The 27,041-nt window shown below is 40.3% G+C and overlaps 1 protein-coding gene across 2 annotated transcripts in view; it reads right to left on the bottom strand.

The window, feature by feature from the left end:
• fbrsl1 (fibrosin-like 1) overlaps nucleotides 1-9,335 on the bottom strand; it is a 400,430-nt gene extending 391,095 nt beyond the window's left edge. The window contains exon 1 of one of the 2 annotated variants that reach the window (XM_049577999.1): nucleotides 9,238-9,335. The gene's annotated coding sequence lies outside the window, so the exon portion shown is untranslated. The remainder of the gene's footprint in view (nucleotides 1-9,237) is intronic. The other variant, XM_049578000.1, reaches the window with a different exon arrangement.
• Nucleotides 9,336-27,041: the final 17,706 nt, after the last annotated feature.

Here is a 27,041-nt window from a genome sequence, read left to right as displayed (position 1 = left end):
TAAGATCTCCAAAGCCAAACCATGTGTTTTTTTCCTAAACCTAACCACATGCTTTTGTTGCCTAAACTTAACCATGTGGTTAGCTGCCTAAACATAACCATGTGTGTTTGTTGTTGAAGGAAAAAACATCAGTTTGCGGTGCTGTACCGACGTAGTGCTTTTACTTCCTGTGGAACCGGAAGTGAATCTTGAAAGAAGACAATGCATATAACAGGCATATCTTGACACGGTGTCCCCGAACGTCAACAGCCAACTCACCCAGGGTACCTTGCACGTCATATGTGGATGTGAAAAGTCCATGACCAAATGTCAATATGCGACAAGGTCAGAGTAAGAATGTGTGTGATGTGGTCATCAATGGCTCATCCTTTCTCTCTGTCTCTCACTCTCTCACTCACACATACACTCTCAGACTCAATGGATAGAACCACATGCATGAGACTGGCACAAATCTGCAGCAGAGTTTATGTTAACCAGCATATGCCGGCTTTTGGCCTGTACCACATTTAGTTGTCCAGCAAATGATAATACCAACGGCCAAAATGTCCTGTGGGAAATATGCCAAATGAATGAATAAATTCATTAAACAATCTTATATTGTGTGACCTATATGATGTGTTGCCAGGACATCTTAAATGTACATTTATATTATGCAGACCAGATTTTCGGATATTAAGTACCAACGGAAGCCGTACATGGTGCATCCCTGCCTCTTCAGAGCATTCACCACATCCACAGCAATCATGGTTAGCATGCTTGGTGTTGTAAGATGACGGTATCATGAATCACGTTCTCCAGGAATCACTGCAATACACTGCGGGTCTCCTGGTAGAACAGACCAGGATTACGCTTCACTCCACCATGGTGAGCCAGAGGGTGGATAGTGGGCTTGGGGATTCCTACTGTTGGCAGAAGTGCCATGAAGAGCACCAATTTTCCGTTGAGTGCAGCCCACCTCCTTTTGGTGGCAATGTTAAGCAATAGGGCTGTTCACACTGGATGTGCCAGGGCCACGAGCTCTGCAGCCAGCTGGTGATCTGCAGCGATAGTTTGGGTGTCTGGTCTCTTTTTTCTGCAAGCCGCAATCAAATTTGTCAGGAAAATACACTGATAATCTATTATGAATGATATAAAGGCTATAGAAGACATATTAATGGCCATATTGGGTATTAAAAAAAATCCTGGTCCACAGACGTTCAATGCATAAAGTATGGCTGAGCCTCACACACACTCGCACCAGCTGGATTTCTTCTTGCTAGGCTAAACCATAGACTGTATAATAAAGAAGGACGGCATGACAGCTCCCTAAAAGTGAAGCCAAAACATGTTGCCCCTTGGTGGTTGGCTACAATACAGGTCATAAACGGCCTCCATGTTTGCGGATGGGACATGGGCTACGTCAGATACATTTTTCCAAAAGCCAAGTTCTTCATTTTAGGAAGTTCTTGTCACACTGATTTGTTCAAGTCTTCATTTTTTTGATTAATTTGGTTTTAATTAGTTATTTGATGCTATAAAGAGACAGATGTGTGCCAATCGGTATGCTCGTGATCAATGGTTCTGCTCAGGATTTGTTGGATGGGTGTATGGATGGGGTCTCAGTACCACAGAGAGCACTACTGCACAGACTTCGGCTTCAAATGGCGTCACCACCAGTGTTAGATGGCAGCAGCCATATCGAGAATATCCCAACAAGCCTGGATGTATGTTTGTTTGTTTGTATGTATGTGTGTGTGTGTGCGTGTGTGTGTGTGTGGGGTGGGGGGAGTGTCAGTTTGTGTGCACACCCATGCACAGGGCTTGACGCTAACTTTTTCCCCAAGGAGCACATGTGCTCCTAAGTTGAAAAAGTAAGGAGCATACGAAGGGGGCATACATACATAAGGGGCATACCAGAAAAAAACAAAACCAAAAAAAAACAAACATTTTTTCGCCTGAGTGGTGATACTAATCTACTGGCAATGAGAAAGAAATCTATCACCTTTTTAGTAGGTTTTCCTACGTTTAAAAACCCAGCGTAACATGCAAATTTTGATGGAAAAAGGGTACTCTTATATTCTGCTTTGCTACATCCTATTAGTTGATTCTCCTAAAGAGATTAGATCAGAATACCTTATGTGCAGCAGCAGACTGTGTGAGTGATTCCAATGGACAAGAATGGTACGCACATCAGATCTTCAATTTCAGCATTCTATAATTTCTCAGTAAATATTGTGATGATAAGGATTAACAGACTCTTCCTCTCTGTTTTAGGATTACTTGTGTTTGCTATTGTGATGTGGTTTGAGACCAATCCCAGAATACTGATAGTATTATGGGTGACAGATTTACAAGGATAATCTCCTCTAAGGGTTTAACAACAATTTGTGGAATGACTTATCTCTTTATCCCACTGCATTAAAATCCATAGGAGGAATTACAGAGTTCCAACATGATTAATGCCAATGATCAATGATCATGACCTTTAGAGTGGTTACTAAAAGCTTGATAATTATTCTCCAGTCAAACATACTGAAACACTGTAAGATGTTTATATGATGGTTGAACTGTTCTAGCTCAGATTTCAAATTCGACTGGGATCTCTTCCTCTGTTGGTGGTCATTTTCTGACATTGGAATCCACTGTATTTCCATCATCAGTGGTCCACAGCGAGAGCAAACAGAGTGTTGTGGTGTGGTTTTGGGCTATTTTAAGATCAGAAGTGCAGCTGAAAACAACAAGGAAAACATTATCGGTGTAGGAGGCCTGGCTTTAATCATGACCTATCAAATCACTTTTCTTTTTTAAGAGAGAGATGAGTGTTTTGGTCACAGTCTGCCTCTAGTCTAAAGAGAGCAGTTGCTGAATGTAGGAAAAGATTCAGTAATATTTGGCTCGGAGCCACTTAGACTGTGGCAGCAAATCACTGGGACAATGAAAAGGAGATTCCTGACTCTTCATGAGGAAGTTTTATGTTGGGCTGACAATCACACAACCAATTGAGTGTTATATTGCAGTTGAAATGAAATATACTGAGAAATTAAATCAAAGTCAAATTGACCAACAGAATATAGAGGCTTGTAAGCTTTTAAAAAGGATATGCTTGTGTAGTAAAAGCTGTACAGAACACACTTGCACTTTGCAGCAATTACTTTTGACCTGGTTTATGCAGCAGGTGACACAGCACGAATAATAAAATCGTTCACATCAAAACTGCACTGTACCATTTGAACATCACTAACACCCCCTTTTTTAGAGCACCTTCTCATCCTAATTCCGTGGAGTCAAGTTCATGGATATTCACGAAACAAGTGTGTCGCCCTGAGGTAAATGTCATGTTAACACCTTAACATTACCGAGTTAAAACGCCTTGGATATTTATATTTAACACCTAACTGATATTGTATGTTCATTTCATGGTTAGGGAATAGTTGCCTATTATAAAATATAAAATCTGACCAACTGTGTTGTGTGCCCAAGAGTCTAAGCCACAATAGTGACTCTGGGAGGCTATTTATGGCACAGTGGGGCTTTGAGCTAAATGCTAACATCTAATGTGAGCTAATGTGATTTACCATGTTATCTTGGGTACTCAAGGATGGCATGCCAAACAGCAGAGTAACACAAAGTAAAGCTAAAGCTCATGAGATGTTGGAGCAGTGGATGGGTCACAAAACACAGGAGACTTTCCACAGGAGACCGGTGTTCAGAACAAGTTGAACTTTGAATGAACTTTGAGTCATTTTAGGGTATGCATCATCAATCGTCTTTTCCTAAATCTAACCACAGTAACTTAACTTGCTTAAACCTAAGCTCCGTAACTTTACGTTAGATAAACAACTTTACGTAAAATATGTAACATTATTTGTGGGGCGCAAATTTGTAGGATATCATACAAACCATTTTATGAGGATATGTTAAATGATTAAAGTTTATCCTGGGGGGGACGTGATTGTCCATTTTGGGTACCACAGTTTAATGGCAATTCATCCTACAGGTGTTGAGACATTTCAGTCAAAAAAAAAAAAAGTCAGCCGATAGCATTCATCTTCTGATCACTGTGAATATTTGTACAAAATTTAATGGCAAACCATCCAATAGTTGTTGAGATATTTAAGTCTGGATAAAAGTGGTGGACCAATTGACTGGCCAGCTAATGGTCCAATTGCCACCACCCCAACTAGACTGCTAGTGTGGCTAAAAATGTGAAAACTGCTTTGCAGAATGATCTAATTTCATGAGCCGAATGGTTCACATCCATGTATTATCTATCAGAAGCAAACCATTTGTGATCAGCTGTGTTTTAAGTACTTAAGAACTTTTTTCTTACATTTCTGGTTTATTTTACATCTTGTCTGAATTGTTATTCAGCAGCTAAATGTGCTGTTGTTGGCCAAGTTTAAAGAAACAAAATATGTCAGTTCGAGGGTATGTTAAATCAGCGCGTATTTCAGACAGAGTCTTCCCTTGATGCAATGCTAATTAGTCCTCAAAGTGATCCAGAAGGAAATGGTTTGAGTTATGAGAAAGCAGAAATGGTCTCTACATGCAGCTGCTACTTTTTAGTCAGAATCAGAAACATCATCTTAGGGAAAAGATAAAAACTTTGCCCAGAATTGCCATCTGGCACTTTCCAGGTCTGGGGGACCCTCAGTGCTTGGCATATTCTCAAAATAAGTTGAAACTTCATTAAATAAATGAATAAGAATAATCACAAAGAACAGATGTCTTTGATCATAATTGGTGGAGCTATTTTTTTTTAATTTTTCCTGCAAATATAGAGTAATATCATTGGGTATCATTTCTGATCTAGAATTTAATCGTCTGTCTCCTTGTTACGATTATTTCCTCTCCTGCCTCTATCTCTCTGTGCCTGCCTCTTACACACAAATACACAAACATTGCAGCACACGCTATGATTGGCCCACTCATAAAACTCACATTGTGTATTGTAAATGGTAATGATGGCAGAAAATGGCCATCCATACGTAGTTTAGCCTCACTCCACTCTATGGCCCCTCTGCTTTCTTCTGTGTGTTTCTCAATATTCCCATTCTGGGCTCTTGTATTAAACCGAACCCTGGAGATGTTTTTCTGGCCAGAGACGGCGTCCTAGAATGCCCTACTGCTGCTGTTGCCATGACAACCTGGGAGAAAAAAACAAAGCCCAACCTGGTCCAAAATGCCTCCCTCGTTTTTTTAACCTGCCCAGCGAACCTCATCATCAGCTCGATGAAAGCTGCACCTGCAACAAGCCAGTACTGCTATTTTTGCAGTTTACAGGAGAATTGTCTGAATGTACTGGTTCATCTCCCACTGGACAACAGACAATCTGGAGTCTTGTATTTTCCTCCATAAACCTATAAGGAACATCTACTGCCCACAAACTAAGAATTTAAATCTAAAGATGCATTTGTCAGAATAACACCGGTAGCAACACTCCAAGTACAACAGTGGATGTGCACATTATATCATCTTTTCTTATGTCCTCATGCTACAATGCATGGTGATAGCCTGCAAAGCCATATGCTGTTATGTGCTGATATCTATTGCAGCACGACTCGAGAATAACTCGAGAATTGTCAGTGAACCAATGATAGCACATAATACCCACTGCTGTGCTGTATGGTGTAGGTATACACATATATACACAACATGCACCACCTCTGAGCAGGTGGATTTACAGTGTAACTATCTAAAGATAGACTGAGGTATGTACCAGTGCACATACAGGCTGCTGGCATTCATGGCAAAAGTCCCTTCCCTTGTTGTTCTACAACCTGCATGCCTCTTGTTGTGGGATAAAATGGATAGTATAGTAAAAACTCTAGAAGCGAACCAATCAGGCACACACAACAACAAATATCATCAAATATCAATATATAAGTCAAACACACTCAAGCACTCGAGGTGTGCCTGTGAACCATTTTACTATACACCTTAGTGAAAAGACTGATGGTAAGAACACAACAGAAAATTTTCATTGCCGTCATTAAAGTCACTGTTGTTGTTCTCAGAGAACATGCACACACAGCACAGTGCTGTGTTGCAACTTTATGTGAGAGACAGACAGCCTTCATTTTATGTGATTAAACAAGAGGACACTGTAAAATCTTCAGTCTTTCTCAGAGAATGTATGAAACTAGAATTACCGCCTCACGGTTACATGCCTCGTCGAACTCATCAGGTTGCAGTTACATTTTACATCCATGTGTATGAAAACATGGATGCTTCACACACATCCTCCCCCGGCAGCACAGAGGATCTACACAATCAGCACAGTTTTGGGGCAAACATCCAAGATTGTTGTCACCAATTATTTGACCAAGTGTTCCCTCCTTTTTTCCTGAGTTATGACATTAAGTAATGGTGTTTTTGCAGAACTGTGTGATGTCACAGTGAATTTGACCTTTGACCTTTTGGGTATAAAATGTCATCACTTTGTCATTGTAGTCTATTAGACATGTGTGGAAAATTTTGTCATAATTGGTGTATGAATGTCTGAGTTATGGCCAAAAACATGTCTTGTGACATCACAGTGACCTTAACCTTTGACCTTAAACTACCAAATTGTAATCAGGTAATTTTTGAGTCCAAGTGGACGTTTGTGCCAAATTTGAGGAAACTTTCTCAAGGCCTTCTTGAGATACTGCATTCATGAGAAAGAGGTAGACGCAGGGTCACAGCGACCACAGTGAATCTTTGACCACCAAATTGGAATCACATTATCTTTGGATGTTCTTGAAACACCATGTTTGTGTAACCCTACTTAACGTGTGCTTTGCTAAGTTTACAGGTATATCTACTGTCTAAGTTCGATGAGGAGACTGGCATAAAATGAAGCAGTTAAGTACGCAATGACATTACCCAATTCTTCCCTTAATAACAGATATGTTTAGGTTTAACTGTAATGTATTTCTGTTTTTTTTCCTGTCTTATTTCTTTTCAGTAAGAAATTATTTCCTTTTCAGTTAGAACAATAATCTTCCTTGTGTTACTGAATTTACACCTCTACAATGGACATTTTGTTACAGAAACGTTAAATTTGTACATCTTACGCCGGGCATGAAACAGAATTGCACCTTAAAGAGGCCAAATCTCAACTGGAAAATGATACAAAATTCCTATTCCAGACTGATGTATAGTCAAGTTTTACAGAAAGCCTGGTATAGCTAACAAAATTATTCAAGGTGGCAACCAAATTTAGTGTAATAAGGACACTGTAATAGAATACATATTACTAACATTGCACTTACATATTGTATCTTAAACATTAATCCTGTCCGTCTGTTCACCTTAAAGGGAAATTTCGGTTTATTTCAACTTGTCTCCTATCGTCCTAAATTTGTTTCAAGTGACTAGTGACATAAAAATAATAGTTAGCATGTTAGCCGTTAGCCTAGATACAGTCGGGGACATAGTAGCGTCAGACCTGTTAAAACGTAAGTGAACGAGCAACCTTCAAGTGCAAAGTTAGTCCACTAAACAAGCTTTTTTCCACAAAGACCGCCTCATATCGTTAGGATAAATGTCAGAGAACATATAGAAAACAACATGTAGGGGTGTCGGTGGCTTAGTGGTAGAGCAGGCGCCCCATGTACAAGGCTGTTGCCACAGCGGCCCAGGTTCGAATCCAGCCCGTGGCCCTTTGCTGCATGTCATCCCCCCTCTCTCTCCCCCTTTCACGCTTACCTGTCCTGTCCAATAAAGGCAAAATGCCCTAAAAAATATCTTTAAAAAAAAAAGAAAACGACATGTAAACGTGTTGTCTTACCTTACTGGTGTGGTGCCATGTTTGTTTACCATTTAGCTCTGCTTTCCAAAGCGCGGCCGAAATATATCTCGCGAGCTCTAGACAAAGCCCAGCTGGATACTGCTCCAGGTGGAGGTGTCTCGTCCTCGGTCAAATCCAGACCTTGAAAATAAGGCTGCAACCGGTCCCATTCCTTGCAACAGAGGCATTCCTCTTCTGTGGGCACTGGGACACAGCATTCACAGGTACACCACCAATCTCCAGAGCTACGCAGCCTTGCAGCAGCCATTCCTCCTCTCTCGTCCTCTACCTGTTGCGCCTCTCTCCTCCTCCATTCTTCAATTCCACGAAGCTCTTCGTCAGTGTGGTGTGGTGCCATGTTTGTTTACCACTTAGCTCTGCTTTCCAAAGCGTGGCCGAAATATCGCGAGAACAAGCAGCAACAGCTGGAAGGCAGAACCTGACAGTATTTTATGAAAGATTTATAGAATAATGGCTGACTTTTTGCCAGACTTCGACTTTGTGGAGGAGGAATTTGATTTTGCAGAGTTTGATGGCCGCCCTTATTTATTTGAGCCAGAATACACTGACGAAGAGCTTCGTGAAACTGAAGAATGGAGGAGGAGAGAGAGGCACAACAGGTAGAGGACGAGAGAGGAGGAATGGCTGCTGCAAGGAGATTGGTGGTGTACCTGAGGATGCTGTGCCCCAGCGCCCACAGAAGAGGAATGCTTCTGTTGCAAGGAATGGGATAGGTTGCAGCCTTATTTTCAAGGTCTGGATGTGACCGAGGATGAGACACCTTCACCTGGAGCAGTATCCAGCTGGGCTTTATCTAGAGCTGGCGAGATATATTTCGGCTATACTTTGGAAAGCAGAGCTAAAACGTAAACAAACATGGCACCACACCGGTAAGTTAAGACAACATGTTTACATGTTGTTTTCTATATGTTCTCTGACATTTATCCTAACGATATGAGGCAGTCTTTGTGGGAAAAAAAGCTTGTTTAGTGGACTAACTTTGCACTTGAAAGGATGCCCGTTCTCTTAAGTTTTAACAGGTCTGACACTACTATGCGCCCGGCTGTATCTAGGCTAACGGCTAACATGCTAACTAGTATTTTTATGTCAGTAGTCACTTGAAACAAATTTAGGACGATAGGAGACAGGTGTAAATAAACCAAAATTACCCTTTAAAGACCAGCTTATTCTGAACATAACAGCCATTACCACAGAAAACAAAACACATAAACACTGAGTGTTTCTGCCCATAGCTCAATTAACAACAGTAAGTTAACTTAATATTTTTCACTCAATGCACACTTTCAAATAAAACCACTTCCATTAATATCCCTATCAGGTTATTAACTCATCCCGACTGTTTATTTGCACACAATAAAGCAACAAGTTCTCAAGTTTAGCAATTACTCTCAAGGTTAACGTTAGCAACAACTCAAGGTTAGCAACAACCAAAATGCTAATTGCTCAGCTAGCAGTTAGCTTACCGGAATATTTGATACACAGGCTGTTTGGACGAGGTCGGCAGCTCCGCGGCGGTTGTAAACTCCTCTTTAAGCTTCCAGAGGATCCTTCCTGATTTATTATCACTAGTTTTCTATTTTAATCAAATCGGCTCGGCCGTTCAACTTTAGTGAAACGAGCAGCCTGCTGCTGCTGCCCTGCTGCCGCTGTCGCCGCTGTCAGCTCGCGTCTCTCTCTCTTGAGTTAAAAAACTCGTCACACGCACCCTTACCGCCCTCTCTCATTTACGTCACTAGGGGGTGCTATTTGACCATGATAACTGAGGGGAGTATTTATTCTAATACTGTCACCTGTCTGATGACTTTATTTTCATAATGTCTGTTCAGAGTACCAGGCTACATTTGCAATAATGCTACACACAAGGTCACAGAGACCTTTGACCACCAAATTCTAATCAGTTCATTCTTGATTCAAAGTGGACATTTGTGCCAAACTTGGAAAAAAAAATCCCTTAAGGCATTCTTGAGATATCACGAGAATAGGACAGACAAGGTCACAGTCACATTGACCTGTGACATATGACCACCAAAATCTAATCAGTTCATTGTAAAGTCCAAGTGGACATTTGAGCCAAATTTGAAGAAGGATGTACTTACAGATGTACAGACAGACAACCCGAAAAACGTAATGCCTCTGGCCACGGCTTTTGCCAGTCTTGAGGCATAAAAATGAATGGCTATACCACGCATAGAATCTAAGACACACAGACATGATGCTGCAGTCAAAGTAAAACCAGTCACCTGTCCTGAACTTTACACACCCAGCCAGCTTTTGTTAATAATAATTGTAAATCATGTCAGGTTCAACACAAATGCAATAGTAAGTGATGTGGATATAATGACAAGGTGGGTAAAGACAAATAATAGAACAGCTAGAGCAGTCTAGTGCTTAGTAGCAGCACCAGTCTAACCTGTGTCATGGCAGCAGCAGAAAGTTTGCTGATCTGGCATCTGATCATCCAGAGCTGAGATTTGTGTTGACTGGATTTGGGTTGCTGTGGTGCTGACTGGGTGTGTGTCTCCAGAGCTGCTGCCCACTCTCCTCCCGATGAGGTGATCTGTGGTGGCAGGGAATGAGGCAGAGGACACACTCTGATCAAGGCTCTCAACAACGTTACATGAACTACACTTGAAGCTGCAGACTTGAGCCTTCAGCTGCGCTTAGCAGAAGGCTAAACTATTAGTAATATTTCTAACCATCTCTGAAACCATCTCTTTGCTGATATTGACATGTGTTTTGTTTCGTTTAGGCTCTCTTTTGGTAAGTCCATCTTCCTTTTTCAGTTTGCAGTGTAGACAGTTGTTGCCAGTGCAGAAATAGCAACTTTCACTGTAAGGATTCTCCACCATTAAAACAGGCTTCCACCAAAGGTATGTCCTTGGACCACTTCTTTTGCGTTAGAAGCGTCCTTTCTCTGAAAAGACCTATCACAGGCTAGATTTTCTAAAGCCTGAAAATAGAGCCAAGAGAAGGTCTAGTTTTTTTCTCAGTCCAATTGAATTACAATATGCTCAACGTTTATGTTGAGATTTTTGCCAAATTATGCCAAAATTAAACTGTGTACCTGACCTTTAAAGGCTTTTTTTCCCCATAACTATAAAGCTCTTGGAGCACAGTACATGACCGTGATTTTAATGTGCAGTTACAAGGCTGTAACACTTATTTACTACTGTGCAAATCAGACGTGTCTCCCTGACTAGACGGTCGCCTCTCATTATGCATTCTTGTTCTTGTGCTTCACTTGATGTGTTTCATGTATAGCAATCCAACAGCTAACATATAATCTCCTCCACATGGTACAAGGCTGAAGTAAAACTGTCCACTGGACCATTCTCTCTACAACTGCAGTCCAATGGATATTTTTCAAGATGCATGATTCCCAAAGAAAAAAACTGCAAGGATGGACAAAATTCACAAAACATAAAGATGCAAGCAGTGGTTGTTCACAGTTATGTAAAACATGACATCAAGGTGTAAATTGTAAATTTGGTCTATTTGATTTTTTAAGGGGAAATCATTAGTATATACATAAGTTGTATGAATCAACTGAGAATTTCTGGTACAGTTTTTGTACTTAGTGCTTAAACTGCATCTTTTTCACACTTACTGCTTCAGCCAATAGTCCATGACAGCTTTACTAAGATTCTCCCCCCTCGGCCCCAAAGCCACATGAAATCCTTTAGTCTGCTCTGAACGCGTTATGACCTTTCCTTCAGGTCCTTGTAGAATACCACAGGCAAGGCAAGCAGCTGCAAGGCTTTGGCTGCGATCAATACTAATCAATTTGTCAGTCTGTTAGCTAATGACAAGCTAAGAACCCGCTGCTCGGAAAAATATGGCTTCTGGACCTCTTTAATTTGTCATAATAGGAGGGCAGAGGAAGCAAACCTGATTATCTGGCTCTTGGTCTCTGATTCCTCATGTGTGGCAGATACAATTTGAAGCCAAGCAGGGTTATTTAAGGAGGCCCACTGCCTTTTTCTGTTTTATGCTGTCAGGTGCATTCGATTTGGAAATTGGACTGTTGCTAATCAAATTTTTACACCAATCAAACTCTGATGTGTGTGTGTCCCTGAAAACCTAGAGAAAAAATAAAACAACACCATAACCAACATATTTTGAATGGTGATCAAGCCTACAATATGTAATGTAAAAATAATCTGTGTCATCAGAATTTTTGAACAGCCATTGAGGCCTGCTGTTTGATTTGTCACTCAAAAAGACAGAACCATGCCGAAAAATAATCACTCTGAAACATGCTGTCATAGACCACAAGCTGAGATAGGTGTATAAAAATACTACCCAAGGCTTGTTGGTGTGATGAATTCTAAAGGCAGAGGCAATCCTTCAGATTGGGTCGGTAGCCCTTGACTAGGTCCAGCCCTTTCAGTTCGAGATGAATAACTGGAAGGAGGATGTATGGGTTTGTGCCGGGTTTCTTAGCCTGTCACTTCACCCCTTCAACACCCCGCAGCTCCCTGGACCTCTGCTATAGAGCTGCAGAACAGAGAGCCCATTAATCAAACCCCAAAGGTCAGGAGCTAAACCCAATTTACCCGCATGCTCCCCTTGTCGCTCACAAGAGTAATGAATATGTTGGTGGCGAACCAGAAGGAGCCCAGCTGAGAAGCTGTTCAGAAGGATTTAGTCTTTCTGAAAAATGTAACATGGTTCATCTGCGGCCGACTCTTTCCCAGGAGGAAGAGAGGCAGCGTTATTCTGTAGTTAGCTTTCCATACTCTTGTTCCTTTGCTTTTGTGTTCCCCATAAAGCAGAGAAGATGAAAGTGAATGTAGAGTAAATATTACCCCCCTCCGATTTGGTTTGAAGTTACAGAAACATAAAACTGCTCTGTGAAGTCTGGAGGCTTAAATATTCATCAAAAGCAGACAGAATGCAACAAGCTCCACGCTTTGTTGTTACATGATATCAGGAAAAGTAATCAGCATTTGTGATATGAACGCCTGCTACTGTATATATGATATTGTGATATATATGTAATGACATCCAGCAGCTAGTCACGGTACACAGGGCAAATGGCCTTTAGTCTCGCAGTACGCTTTTATCCACAGTTACAACCTGACTGCAGTCATGTCTGAGGACCATTGTAGACCGCTTACAAAAGTGGAAAATGACATAAATATGGTCGCAGGGGTTTAGCCAGGGTGCACCGTTATAGCATTGCCCAGTCACTACAACCTCCCAATTGCCCCCTTAAAGTTAAAAGCAGAATCAATATTGTTAGCAGGGTTCTCATTTTGAGATTCCATTAAGTGCATCAATGTTTATTTTGTGAGTTAGCCAAACTACAAAATGAGCGGTTAGTGGTTACCTCGTAAAGGTCCATCTCAAGCCATGCTGAGCAGCAGTGTTTTCAGTCAAAGTAGAATGGTGGTTGAATAGTCCTCCCTTTCCCTTGACCTCATGATGTTTTCTATCACGGTCAAGGAAAAGTGTTTAGGAAAGATTTTCTTTCTTTCTTTTTTTCTTTTTTTACTATTCGACAGTAGCCGGTAAGTTGGCTAAACTAAAGGGGAGGCTGAGAGCTGTCAGCAGGATCAGTTTAGATCTGATGTCTTTAGTTTTAATCGTCCTACTTTGCAGCAGTTTGTCATTATTACTACCATAGCTGTTCAACTACATCTTAGTGTACTTCCATCATCTGTTCATAATTATCCTAATTTTAGAAAGCAACCTGCTCATGAGAGACAGTTTAGTTTTTTTAAATTCAGTAATAATTATCATTAAAAGATAATTCAGGCTTTTAGAACTGCGCCACAGATCTCCCCTTATCCTCTTGCCCGTCCTTCAGCTGTCTGCCTGTTTGTCATGCGTCTGCAGAGAGCGTCCTGTCACTACCATCAGCTTCCTCTCAGCGCCGAGAATCCAATGACTTTCCCCTCATCCATAATTGAGAGGCCATGCTAGGTGCCTGGAGAGCTGAAATGAATTAGCTGGAGGTATTAATAGCCATCTAAAAATACAGCTGCTGGTCTATTTGCAGGGGCCCTCAGAGGCAAGGTGTTCCTGCTATTAGCGGCATTCGGAATTGCTGGAAAGTGCAACCCTTGTTGAAGACATTGTGTGAAGTGACAAATATGAGCAATTATGTGAAAGCTTAAATGTCATGGGCCATCACAAGATCAGCAGTGGAAAAGCATTAATTGGAGGTAAATGCGCTTTTCAAGCTGTGGCAAATACAGAAGATTTTTTTTAAATCCCCCAGTATCATCATCTCCTCTTTTCAATTCTGTTCCACTCTAGACTCCCTTTAATTAAATCAACTCACCTTTCCCCACTCATAATTCGACAATCTACTGCACCATCAAATGCCACCCACTCAGTCTAATAGAAACAAAGGAAGATCATGAGGATAATGCGGGTGACTTGCAGTCTAACGAGGCAGACACATTTCAGCTCTAATGATCTAAATGAACTCGTCACTGTCTCTCTCCTCTGTGTCTGAATGCCTCTGCTGACCTGCTGTAATTACACCTTTCATTAGCCATTAGCAGGGATAGCCTCCTAGCCCTGGTGGATTGATCGGGTGTTCACAGGGGTGCTGTTAACGACACTGCAGAGGAGGACAGGACTATATCCAGCCGCCTGATAAGGGCAGGTACTTCAGGGAACGGGAATGATGGGGGAAGATAATGGCACTGAACATCACTGCACTGAACATTATAAGTATCTCAGGTAACACTTCACAGGAAGATTATATCTGTAATTTGAAACTATGGCTTCACTTTATAGGCATTAATAAAGACTTCATTTATCATTTCACCAATCCAGGAAAAGAGTTTTGTACAATTACTGTTTTTTTTCTGTTAAACCCCTGCCTCAAATTGCTACAATCACACTCCAGAGCTTTGCGATTTGAAAGATTTCAATAGCTGCAATACTTGTTATGGTTAGAATGGCAACACCAAAGTGTTTTCTCTTCTTTTGGTAAATTAAAAAAGTATGCAATAGCTGTAGTATCACTTTACTGTTCTTATATTTTCAAAGTCAAAATTCAAATTCTAGTGTGATTAAAAAAAAAAAAAACATCTTACATGAACAAACAAACTAAACTGAGGTCTTTGGAAAATGCAGACCATCTAAAATCCCAAACAAAACAAAAATAAATGTAATTATATCTGACTGATTGTGAAATGGATAACTGCTTCATGCAGCTTTTGGACCGTGCAAACAACAACACTACACTGACTGCCTCTACATAAGAAGTCTTTGAAATGGCCAAAAAAATGAGCCATGGATTCAGCTCTGCTGTGAACTGAAGTATTGCATTATTCACGTGTAAACCACTGTAAACTTAAAAAGAGCATAAACGCAGTTTTCATGGGGAATGCTCAGACCTCAACGAGGGGTTCCCTGCCAAAAACGAGTCTGGGAACCAGTAAACTGATATTGAGGGGTCAGAGCTCTGACAGATTCGGGAGAAAACCTCCCACAACTATCATGAGCAATATTTCAAGAGAGTTTCCACTCTCAACTGGAGTTTGAGCGATTTTACAAGGTTCAAATGTGATTTCACAAAGCTGCGCACACAGCTTCCAATTAATTCCCTGGCCGCTGCAGAACTTTCTACAGTGCAGCTAGTATGACACTAAAAGGCACCGTGAGAGCTGGTCCAAGAAAAGCAAAACTATCTGTAGCACTGAGAGCTGTCACACCACATCACCTTGGAAGTCATAATATCCACAATGTGTCATGAGTCATGAGCGTCTTCTGAGTGTTGTAATGCAACATGAGATAGTTGTGGGTGACGGCATCCGTGCTCACGAGCATTACAATGAGCAGTAAATAGAAAGAAGGGGAGGATATCACGAGACAAACATCCACCATGACAAATGACATGACAGTTGTTTGAATGCTGTGTTCATTTTGGTACTTGATTGTTATTTATTTTTTAGTCTTTTGATGGAAATGTGTATTAGTTTCAGTCATATTTTAGTCACCCATTTGTTCACTAAAATACTACTCACTGTCTGTTTAGCCCCAGACAAACAGATAAAACTTTGGATGATATCAAAGCATATTCTCTCTGCAACATTTAGAGGAGGATTTACTGTAGATTAATCCTACCAAAAGCTCATCAGCAAAGATGACAGCCAACAGCTCTTGAGAATGTTTCATTACTGTTAACATACCTTTTAATATTAAATGTCTGCATGCTAGCCTTCATGTTTCGTTGTTTGTTGTAGCTGTTTTACTGCTGTTCCACAAATCTGTTACTTATTAACAAACTAACATTACTGGCAGAGACGTAATGTTACTGAAATACAAGATGCTGCTTATTAGTGCCACAGGTTTAGTAGCTAAATCAACTTTTTTTAAACTATGAAGTCTTTTCTGATGGTGTAGAATAGTGTTTTCTCTCTCAGGAGTATCCACTTAAGCATGCAGGTGGTTAGAATTCTTCGAGCCTATCCCAGCTGACACTGGGTGAGAGGCAGGGTACACCCAGGAAAGGTCGCCAAACTATCACAGAGCTGACACATTCATGCTCACATTCACACCTGTGGCCAATTTAGAGTCCCCAATTAACCTAACCTACATGTCTTTGGACTGTGGGAGGAAGCCGGAGTACCCAGAGAAAACCCACGCTGACACAGGGAGAACATACAAGCTCCACACAGAAGGGCTTCCCAACCCAGAGTTTGAACCCTCTTGCTAAGAGGTGACACTGCACCACAGTGCCACTACTAAAACTGAAATACCTATTATCATAGTTTGTTTTCAAAGATTACCTTTTATTTACTTTTAATTTCATTTTCATTGTGGAAAAGAAAACATAAAGGCATATTATTTACTAGTTTTCATTTTTAAAATGAACATTGTCTGAATGTGAAGCACACACCTGGGAAAACATAATCAGTTTAATTATCTAAGCTTATGTAATTTTTATTTGATGAGTATTTGTACACTGGATTTATGACACTAACAGTTTGGCTATAAAAGAGAATATGTTTTCTTCCTCACATAAAAAGGCACTTTCATAGTCTCCTTGGTATTAAGTGTTATGAATCAACTCATTATACACAGAACATTAAAATAAGATCAATGATCCTCATACATCAAAGACAGTGTGAGAGGAAAGAAGAGAGAAGTGCGAGGGTGGGGATTCTCTCACAGATGTAAAACATCATAGCTTTGACCCTGGATTATGACCTTGGTCACATGAAATCTCTCCCCTCTCTGCTTCTCTCTGTCTCTCTCTCTCTCATTATCCCTGTCACTCTACACTCTACTGTTTTTAAAGTTAGAAACCAGACAGGCCTTGCAGTAAGGTTAACAAAGAATTAACCCATCCTGTTGTGTTTTATAAAGACCTGTTCATAATATGCTCAGTAACCCTTCAGTTATCCGTCTAGAACACTACCAACATGTAAACACTCAAAGAAAATCAGAAATAGCTGCAGGGGGATCAGCTTCTCTCTCTGCACTGAGCAATTCTTTATCCTGCCAAAATTCATCCGCCATGCCTTCCTTCTCCCTTAACTAAATCCGTCAGCTCCCTTACAATGTACTGACAGGCCCCCTCATTCAGCATCATTCGATTATCAATTCTCATTTCGCGAGCCGCGGCTAAGCTCGTTTCAGATTTAGATCCCCGACTACAAACAGCCATAGATCACCTGTCACTTGTCAGAGCTCTGTGGCAGAAAAGGACAGAAAAGCATCAGAGGCTTTGGGCAGTCTGCCAGCGATGCCAGAGAAATGACTTCATTTTATGTGCTGGAATTGGGACTTATAATGGAGGCGACAGAAACCAAATAACTTCTGCATGTTCACACCATGTCTGCTACTGAATGTCAGTGGGTGGGTGTTGGGTAGACCCCTGGCAATAACAAATCGTATATTTCTTGTGCAAAATGTCTGCACATCAAAAGACTGGAAAATGCCATCAACAGCTATCTGTTTGCTGCAATGATTTCTTCATTAGCATTTGTCAGCAACAGATATACAGTCATATAAGTGGTGAAAACTAGAGTGCTAATACACAGGGAACTGTAGAGTCTGAGATCTGAGTGCAAGTGTGTGAATTCACTGATTGCCAGACTTTCTTTGCCACAAGGGATAACTCACTTATAGGATTAGCATAGTCATACAACTGAGTAGACACACGGTATTATCATCATTATGAAGCACTTAAGGATAAGTAAAACACAGCAAGCCCCACTTCTGGTCTCCCTTGACTGCATAAAAAGCACAAAAAGCCTTCCCTTTGCTCTCTCTCCAGTAATGGTGCAATTGAGGAGATGTGAATTCATTTCTGTGGCAGCCTGAGAGTGGATTGAAGAGCTTCTCTCATCCCCTGTCACTCATCCACCCTGATGGGCACGTCGCTCTCCTCTGGCCTCGCTTTCTCCCTCTCTTTCCCACCTGACAGACAGCTCCTCTGTCCTATTACCCTCAGCTGTAATTTCATGTCAGTTGACAGGAAAAAGACCTATTTACAAATTTAACACCCGATCTTGACACCTAAGTTGCAGCTGTCAACCGCAGTGAACCTGCAGACAGAAAGAATGGCAAGGAAATGTTACAGCATTGATTTTCACGAGGCTTAATTGAAACATTTATACAAATCGGAGCCAGCTTGCACTTCACAAAATAAATACAGCTTGTTTTCTGCCCCGTGAACAAATGCGTTAGCTGCGAACATAAATTTGCAGCAAGCGCCCCGCTGAGAGACGGAGAGACTATTATAGTCTCTCTAAATGCAGTATCTGCTCGGCTTTGTGTGCGATCCCGCCCCTAATGTGAAAAAGAGTGCCCCCCTTTATTTATTCATCTCTTTACGCCACCCTGTTTTCATTTATTGGCACTGGAGGCAGACAGCAGGATATTGATTGTGTGCTTTCCTCCAGGGTTTTGTGTGAAAAGGGGATCCATCACCTCTCCACAGCCCACCCATGTGAAGGCCTCCCTAGGACCCTGTTCTCCAGGGTGGGCCCTTTTGGGTGCACAAAAGCCCACTCCATGTCTCCCACTGGACTGTTCTACAGACTGAAAACTCGGCACAAAAAAACAATCCTTAATCCAACAGTAATCTCAACCCCAATACGGCTAAAAGCAACATCCACTGTGAAACATGTTTCAATGGGGAATTAGAAAAATTGCCATTTCCTTGAAAGGCACTGTGTTATGATTCGTGTGGAGTGTTTGTCAGGTTCGGAGGAAGTGGGGGGTAAAGCCAGAGGAAAAACATGTCAACCCCTAATCCATTTCTTCCATTGATATATGTACGACGGGCTTAACAGAGATTTAAATAATTCAAAGTGCTTGGACTGCCAAAGCTCCATAATCAGCTTGCGAGCTCAAGGAAGCAGCACGATAGAGTGTACAGTACCATACAGGGAGACTGATTGCTCAGCCCACATGCATAATTAAGCAGAGGTGGGGGTTCGGTTTTTTGGGGGGGGCCCCGTTTAATGACAGATCTGGGGTCAGCTCATTGGTGCTTGTGTAGTATTTCTACATGGATGAGCCTGTTTACATGGCCGGCTGCATAATGATCTGAGAAGTGTGGATGTGGAGGGGCTGCACTGTGGAGTGTCTTGTCAATGCTGTGGTATGCTGTCAGCAAATATGCAGTCCAAAATAAGGCGGAGTATCTCAGCCAGGATTTATGGCTCCATATGGTTCGCATTAGGGGAAATTTAGTAGATTATCACAGATGGAGTTGTTTAAAGCCTAATTAGTCAAGAGGACAAGGATTACTGTATTGGTCCCTACTGCTCTCATTCAGCAATTTAATGTTTTTACTTGCAGCACACAGTAGACTGTACACAGCCCAGACCAAACTCTAACATTCATCAGATCCAGTAAGCCTTATTTCCTACTAAGGTTTGGGTTGAGTTTGAACATGTTGAATTTTTCCATGTATTGGTTTATCAGGCCTGTCCTGAGGAAAAAAAGCACACCCATGAGGCAATGTTTCAACACAAAACAAAGGGATGGTTGTATATGGATGCCAATGTTTGTCTATCAACTGTCAGACGTATTGCCATGAAGCTTGCCACACACATTCATGTCCCCCTCAGGATGAATCATAATAACTTTGAAGATACTTGAAGATTTTGTCTAGTGTCATCAAAAGGTCAAAATTCCAATCCATCCAAAACTTTGGTTTATGACTTGAAAAACTAATGATCAGCCAGAGCTGTTCTTCTGAGCTACTTAACAAATGCTCACATGAGATGGTGAACATGTTAAACATTTGAACTGCTCAACATCAGTAGCTATGGCAACTTTGGCAACGTGAGAATGTTTCCATGCCCACATTAGCAATTCATTTAGAGCACTCATGGCTGTACGATAAAACCAAAACAATAATTATCTCAATATAATTTTACTTGATGGAAATCTAATAAATGTTTGATAGAATTCTTTGATATAAGCCATGTTATAATTAAACCACCCATACGCCAAGTTAGCAAGAATAGAATAGAATGATATGATATACCGTAAAACTTCAGTTGAAAGCCCAGTCCCTTTTACTCACACAATGTGGTTTTGACAAATAAAGGCCTGTCTCAATTAGAGGCCTGGTCTGGTTGCCAAGCAGTTCATTCTTTTCTTCAGATCTTCAGTTCTTCGGATGTATAAAAGCAGGTTGTTGGCGACCTCAAATTATGCTTCCATTCCTCAGTTAGTCTGTAAGATATTCATATTCCTTTAGAATGTAAGAGTCCTCAGATCAAAATAATCGAAATGGTTTTTCATAAAAATCAATCCAAGTTGTGAGTATTGTTTTAACAGTATAAAGTGGTGTTGTTTCACTATGCTGGGTGCGGTAATCCTCGAGTGCTGTCACTCTCTCTCTCTCTCTTTCTGATGCGCCGTCTGTCGGAGCTAGATCAAATGAATGATTAATAATTGATATATTATCTGAAGCCTAACTTTTATACAAGTATTCATACTGGTTTAAATAAACTATTTGATTGTTTCTCGTGATCTTTGCTGAGCAACAGTTTTGTGTGAAAGGAATTAAAGGCCTGTCCCAAATATAGGCCTGTTGATTTCAGTGGTTTAAGTGAATAATAGCCTTGGCTATTAATTGAAGTATTACAGTAACATGATTGAGCATAACATGATTAACACATGAATAATACTCAAATACGTTTTTCCTTGTCCATGAACATGATTCCTGTCTGAGTCACGTCAAGGAGACTTCCATTGTTAATGAATGATCCTAAGCTACTTCACGTCATCAAAGTCCAAATTTTGTTGTTTTAATTGAGAAACGGCAAAAATTACATGCTGTGGGTTTAAAACTTAAAAAAAGAATATAGACCTCAGTTAAAATGTTTGTTTTATTTGTTTAAATGGTCAGCTAACACACTTACAAAATGTTTTAAACTGTCTGTGCAAAGAGTTTGACATGCTCCTGACCAGAATTAAGATGTCTTTGTCTATTTATTGTTTCATTTATTAACATTACTTTGATGAAAATAGTTTAATCCATAAAATGTTCTGCTGTTTGACAAATGTTGTCATGTTCTGACAATAAACCACAATTAATCATATGGTTTCTTCAACTTTCACTCAGCAGCAAAAAACAGCCTTTAAATTGAAAGAAATAATGATTTGATATCGACTATGATAATTATCAGTATCGACCCATACACACATTGTTATCGTGATAACAGCTGTGAGCATGGCTGCAGACTATTAGCCTCGCTGATGTATCTTTGTGTCATGAGCAACACCTCTGACACCACATATGTGATTTTATACTCACTGATGCATTTCGGCATTTTTAAAAACACTCAGCCTTCACTGAACCTTTCCAATCCAGCCTCGAGACAAAATACCACGAAACCAAGTCAGTCAGTCAGTCAAACAGTAAGCAAGTCAGTAGGCCAGTGTGTGTATGACCTTATCCCATGTCCTCCCATTGGCATGTCCCTGTCCTCCCCTCTCAGTGCAGGGACCCAGATGGCATGAGGCGACAGTGACCAGGGCAAAGGCTTGTCGGTCTGACTGACAGCAGCTCAGTGCCAGAGGCTCATTATCAAGCAGCAGCCACAGCAACAGCAACAACAACAGCCATGCAGCCTCCAGACAGCAGCATGAAGCTGACCACACTCACAATACACACACCAATCTGTAACCACTCCATGCCTTTAATAAGAGGCAAAATAGCCCTTTTTCTGGAGTCTGTTGCTGCGAGACATGCGGCTGAAAACAATCCAATTGAACATGAACAACACTCACTGAGAAGAATTGAGAATAAACAAGAATGTAATTATCACATTCTGCAATAAGAAACGTATTGTTTTCCATAGTCAGTTTGTCTGCCAGAAGAATAAACTGTACACAAATTTGTCTTAGTGAGACAAGTGTGACAACATCAATAACATTTACTCATACATCTGGCACAGTGACACCAGGACCTTGAGAGACAGATTTGGCAAACAGACTTGACATATTGTGACATGTACCAGGAATAATGAACATGAAAAACAATAAACAAGAGCAGAATCAAATTATTGTTCAGAAATGCCGAGCAGCTAAATCTGCCCTCTGCATCACTGGCTGTGTTTTTACTGCTGTTCTTAACAAGCCTTTGCAGCTTTTGATTTCTAACTGCAACACGAACAAATCATTACAGCCGCTCAATCATCTCACTTGGCACTGAAGCACAGTTGCAGATTACTTATGTAGCAAATTAGAGTTGGGAGAAGAAGCTATGAGGCTTGACATTCAGTTAAAACACTTGCAACCCATCTGTACAAATTATTTTTGAGCATCTGAGAGTTTTTATGTCATCTTGGTTTCTGTTTACATCATGTTTTGCCAAAACATCATCAGAACCACTTTCTGCATGGAAATGATATGTCCCTGTGTACGTTAGTACTGAATTACCCACATTTCTGTATTTTGGGGGATGAAGACAGTCAGTTAATCTGTCACGTCCCTATTAAGAGTAAGAGTATTTTGTTGTAAGTCTGTTTTTCATGACAGGATAAAGATAGAAATCATTTGTAGAGTGAAAAGAAGATGAAAACGCACATCGTACAGTTATTGCACACAATTTGGTTTCTAGCAGATTGCCACTTTTATCACTACATAAAACAAATATGGAGGAATCTGTCTAGGTGCAGAGAATTACAACCAACTTCTCAAGTTTCCAAGAAACAACAGGATGTCTGATATAATGCAAACAGATGGTGCAGTACATGCAGTGGGGAGTACAAACAGAAACACATATTTTGAGCTAAACTGAACAGCAAAAGATAAAAATAAGTTTATATCACCAAAAATGTTTTTCAGAGCTGAGTTGTAATACTACAAACATTCCTCAGAGACAAAGCTATTTCAAGCAGAAATAATCTAATTTTTTGAGTTAAATTACCACAGAAAAAAACAAAAGACAACCAACAGATCTTTTGAGTAGGGGTGTGAGTCTTTCAGTGCCTCACAATTAAATTTGATTCTGATTTTGGGGGGTGACGATTTGATTCAGAATTGATTCTTGATTTCAAAACAATTCCCAATTTAAAAACTGAATCTAGATTCAGCACATAAGAATGCTAATATTAGGTACTGTGGAAATGATGGCATGAAAGCAGAGTAAAGTGTAGAAGAAGTTTTTATATCGTTCATTTGAATTCTTAGTCAATCTATGGATGGATTTTATGTGAGGAGAGAGCTGATAAGGAGACCACATATAACCAACATTTGTGACACAGACACAAACATTCCAGTATAACTGACACACATGCTCAGATAGGTTACCATCTCTCAGAGCTAATGTAAGCAGCGAGTGACTAGCCCAGGGGAAGGCAACCTGCGGCTCCAGAGCCACATGTGGCCATTTTGCTCCTCTCCAGTGGCTCCCTGTGGCTCTGACAAAAAAAAAAAAACATGTAAATGAAAAACAGTCAATTTTTTAACATTTGAATTTTCATTTATCATTGTTGTAAACCTTGATAAGTTCTTACATTCTCCAATTGTAAAAATATGTAGCCTATACGCCAAATAAGAAAAATGTTGAAACATTTCATTTATTTCTGTTTCTGTGCAGCACACTGGAAACCTCCGTTTGTAAAATGTGCTATATAAATGAAGTGGATTGGCTTGGATTGGATTTCATCATCTAAAATGTACATCACACATCCACGGCCTAGCACCTTTTCCACTAAATTTTGCCAAACCTCAATAGCAGTGACTTGTCTTGAGTCTCCCTATCTAGGCTAGCTATGGATTCCAAATCCAAAAAAGACAAAGTCTTGGAGGAAAATAAAGTATTTAATAGGGTGTGGACAAGTTTGTTTGCTTCTACCACCAACACTGCAAAGTTTAACTACAGAATAATTATGAAGAGCCCACTGCAGAGTAGTCAACTTGTGGTAAAACATATTCATGAATGCTCATTTAGACCTATTAATAATTTTGATAGGCTAATGGAGACTTAACAGGCTGTACTACCTTCATATAAAGCTAAAATATGTTTTGAGACTCCAGACAGATTTTTTTCTTCCCATCATTCTGTCAAAAATGCCTCTTTTGGAAGTAAAGGTTGCCGACCCCTAGACTAGCCAGGACCCATGCTGTTTACTGCAACTGCTGTTAATCTAAGGCTAGTCACTCTACTATGGAAACCGTAAAGGGTATATGGCACAATGCTAGACAGAGGACTACAGTTTTTAAAATCAACTTTTGGAAGTTGTGAATTGATTCAGATTTGTAGAAAATAAGAATCTAGATTCTTATATGAACCGATTTTTCCCCACCCCTAATTTTGAGATCAAGCTAGTAGCTAAGTCACTTAAAACCTGTTGAACCTCTAGAGCTGCTAATAAAGGCCTGGTGTGTATCAATACACTGATCAGAAGAATATAGTGATGTTGCCCATCAAATTTAACAGCAGAACCTCAGCTACAAGGCTGCAAAAAACTTTTTACATGCCCCAAACTCAGTTTTAACATCAACTAAATAAACAACAACAATAACTAACTCCAACAACTCCAAACAGCACCAATATCCCGACCCACTCGGTATATTTCGGGCTCTAACTCGACCACACGTTATTGAAAACACACACCATTCATCTCAAATGAAAGCTGAGACTTCACTCTTTCCACATGTATACAATCATCCAAATCACTCTCCCTTTAACCATCACAGAACTACAGTCCAAAGAACAACAACAACAGAAATCTCTTTGCCAAAATATATTTGTAATATGGCTCTTACCTTATTAATTTTGCCGTAAAATGCGCATTCTGCTGTTCATTCACGCTCCGTTCGCGTACTACCAGAAGTTGTCTGTCATTCAAATGAATCCGGGCAGAAAAAACAGTTCCAGGGGAACAAAAACAATGACCACTCACAACAGCCGACATCGCCCTGGGTATAGCGTCATTCTATTGGCTCTAAAGAATCAAACGAGGTGTCAATCACTCAAATCAGCCAAGCCGTCGCAGAGATACGGGCCTCTGAAGCTCAGAATAGAAAATCAGTTTCACATGTAGTAGGTGTGTATTTGTCAGTTTGGAGTGGGAAATAGAGGGAAAAAACAAAACAGACAGTTGTATGTGTATATCCTAAACATCAGTAGGGATTTACAGAAACAGAAAATGAAAGATATAGGATTGTACATGACAAAAATCATATGCCAACCTGGTACAATTTTGGAGAGCTCTCCTGAATTTTCTGTACTAAAACCTCTCTTATATTCTTCTGCTTCACTTTATCAGAATAAACCTTTGCAGAGTTAATGTTCACATACTGTACTGGGATATGATAGAGGTTTAGAGCTGCAGCTGCATCATTCCAAAGGGATACTCATCCTGAAAATGCTTTTTTTTTAGGCGAACCTCAAAATATTTCATTTGTGCTGTGTGCCATCTTCATTTACTCTTCACATATAACACATATACTGATATTTACACATCTTAACAAATCTCACAAGTGTTCCCTTTACCATGACCCCAAAAGTATTCAAATAGACCTTGTGGGTGCAGAGATATATTCATTTCATTATGGATATGCAATTTTCGAGCAGAGGCCTATAAAATAGGGTCAGGGTTTAAGTAATTCATCTTTTTCAAAAGTGCATTCATTGTCTACAATCTTTAGCACAGTGAAAGCATATTCACTCTCTGAGAACACTACAAAAATATATTTTAATGAGTTCTTTTCTGTGATATACTTACACAAAATGCTGACAACTCTATATATAAGTATTTTATTTACCTTCTGACTCTTTATCTGTTCCTTATTTTACCATGTAAATAATAAGACCAGCAACGACTTAATCCTGCTGACAAATAGGATTGAAGTCTGATTTATTTTATTTCTCTGTGCCTAAAATGGTCCCTCAAATGCACTGTTTACTGCTAAAAACTACAGCTAAAACTTCAAAATGTAAAAACTACACAAACTACATATTTGTGACCTGTTTTCAAAGATTACGTCTCCAGTTGGAACTGAATTATAAGATGATCTCAGCATTGTTGGTTTTAGGCTTTTCATTTTGTAGTCAATAAAAATATATAGAATAAAGCCAGGCTTATCCTTTAATCCCTATCCTCACAAAAATCAATTTTTGGCTCCTCCCACTGAAGCTCAACTCAACCAATGAAATTGTCTCTGGCTCTTAAGCAGCTCTGCGCTCAGAAATGTTTGAATAACTAAAAGTCCAACGTGCAGATGGGCACACAGGCCCTTTGTAGCCCCCTCCATGTGTTCCTTCATTGTGCCATACAATATAAGCCCAGTGTTTGTTGACTGTGTGCTGTAAACTGGCACATTACAGACTGTAGACTGAGTATGAGTCACAGACAAATCCTGGCAAGCTTGTTGCTCGTCAGAGCCTGCGATGATGTCAGCACAGAAGCTCTCTCTGAAATAACTCCAACCCAAATTAGAGCTCAAACACATTCCTGCATTACAGTATTCACATGCACTAGAACAGCATACGCAACTCACCCAATGCTTGCAGCCATGCACAAAATAATGTATAAACACTCTATCACATAAGCGCAATTCAGAAAATATGTGCACACACGTACTAAGAATACACACACACACACACACACACACACACACACACATCCTGCCAACAGACAAGACACAGCTGTGGGCCCAGAGCAGTGCTCCAGCCAGCACAGCATCAGGCCTGCTACTGACTGACAGGACCTAAGGGCTTTCCTGCCCTACAATAACATATTTTCATAATCATCCTTCTTGCGGCTAATAATAACCTTTTGGGGGAATTGTGGCTAAATAATGAGGGTAGCAAATACAC

The sequence above is a fragment of the Epinephelus fuscoguttatus genome, linkage group LG6, assembly GCF_011397635.1.
Source record: "Epinephelus fuscoguttatus linkage group LG6, E.fuscoguttatus.final_Chr_v1".
NCBI lineage: Eukaryota > Metazoa > Chordata > Actinopteri > Perciformes > Serranidae > Epinephelus > Epinephelus fuscoguttatus.
The sequence above is the reverse complement of the archived record's forward strand: the minus strand, read 5'-3'. Positions and strand labels throughout refer to the sequence as shown.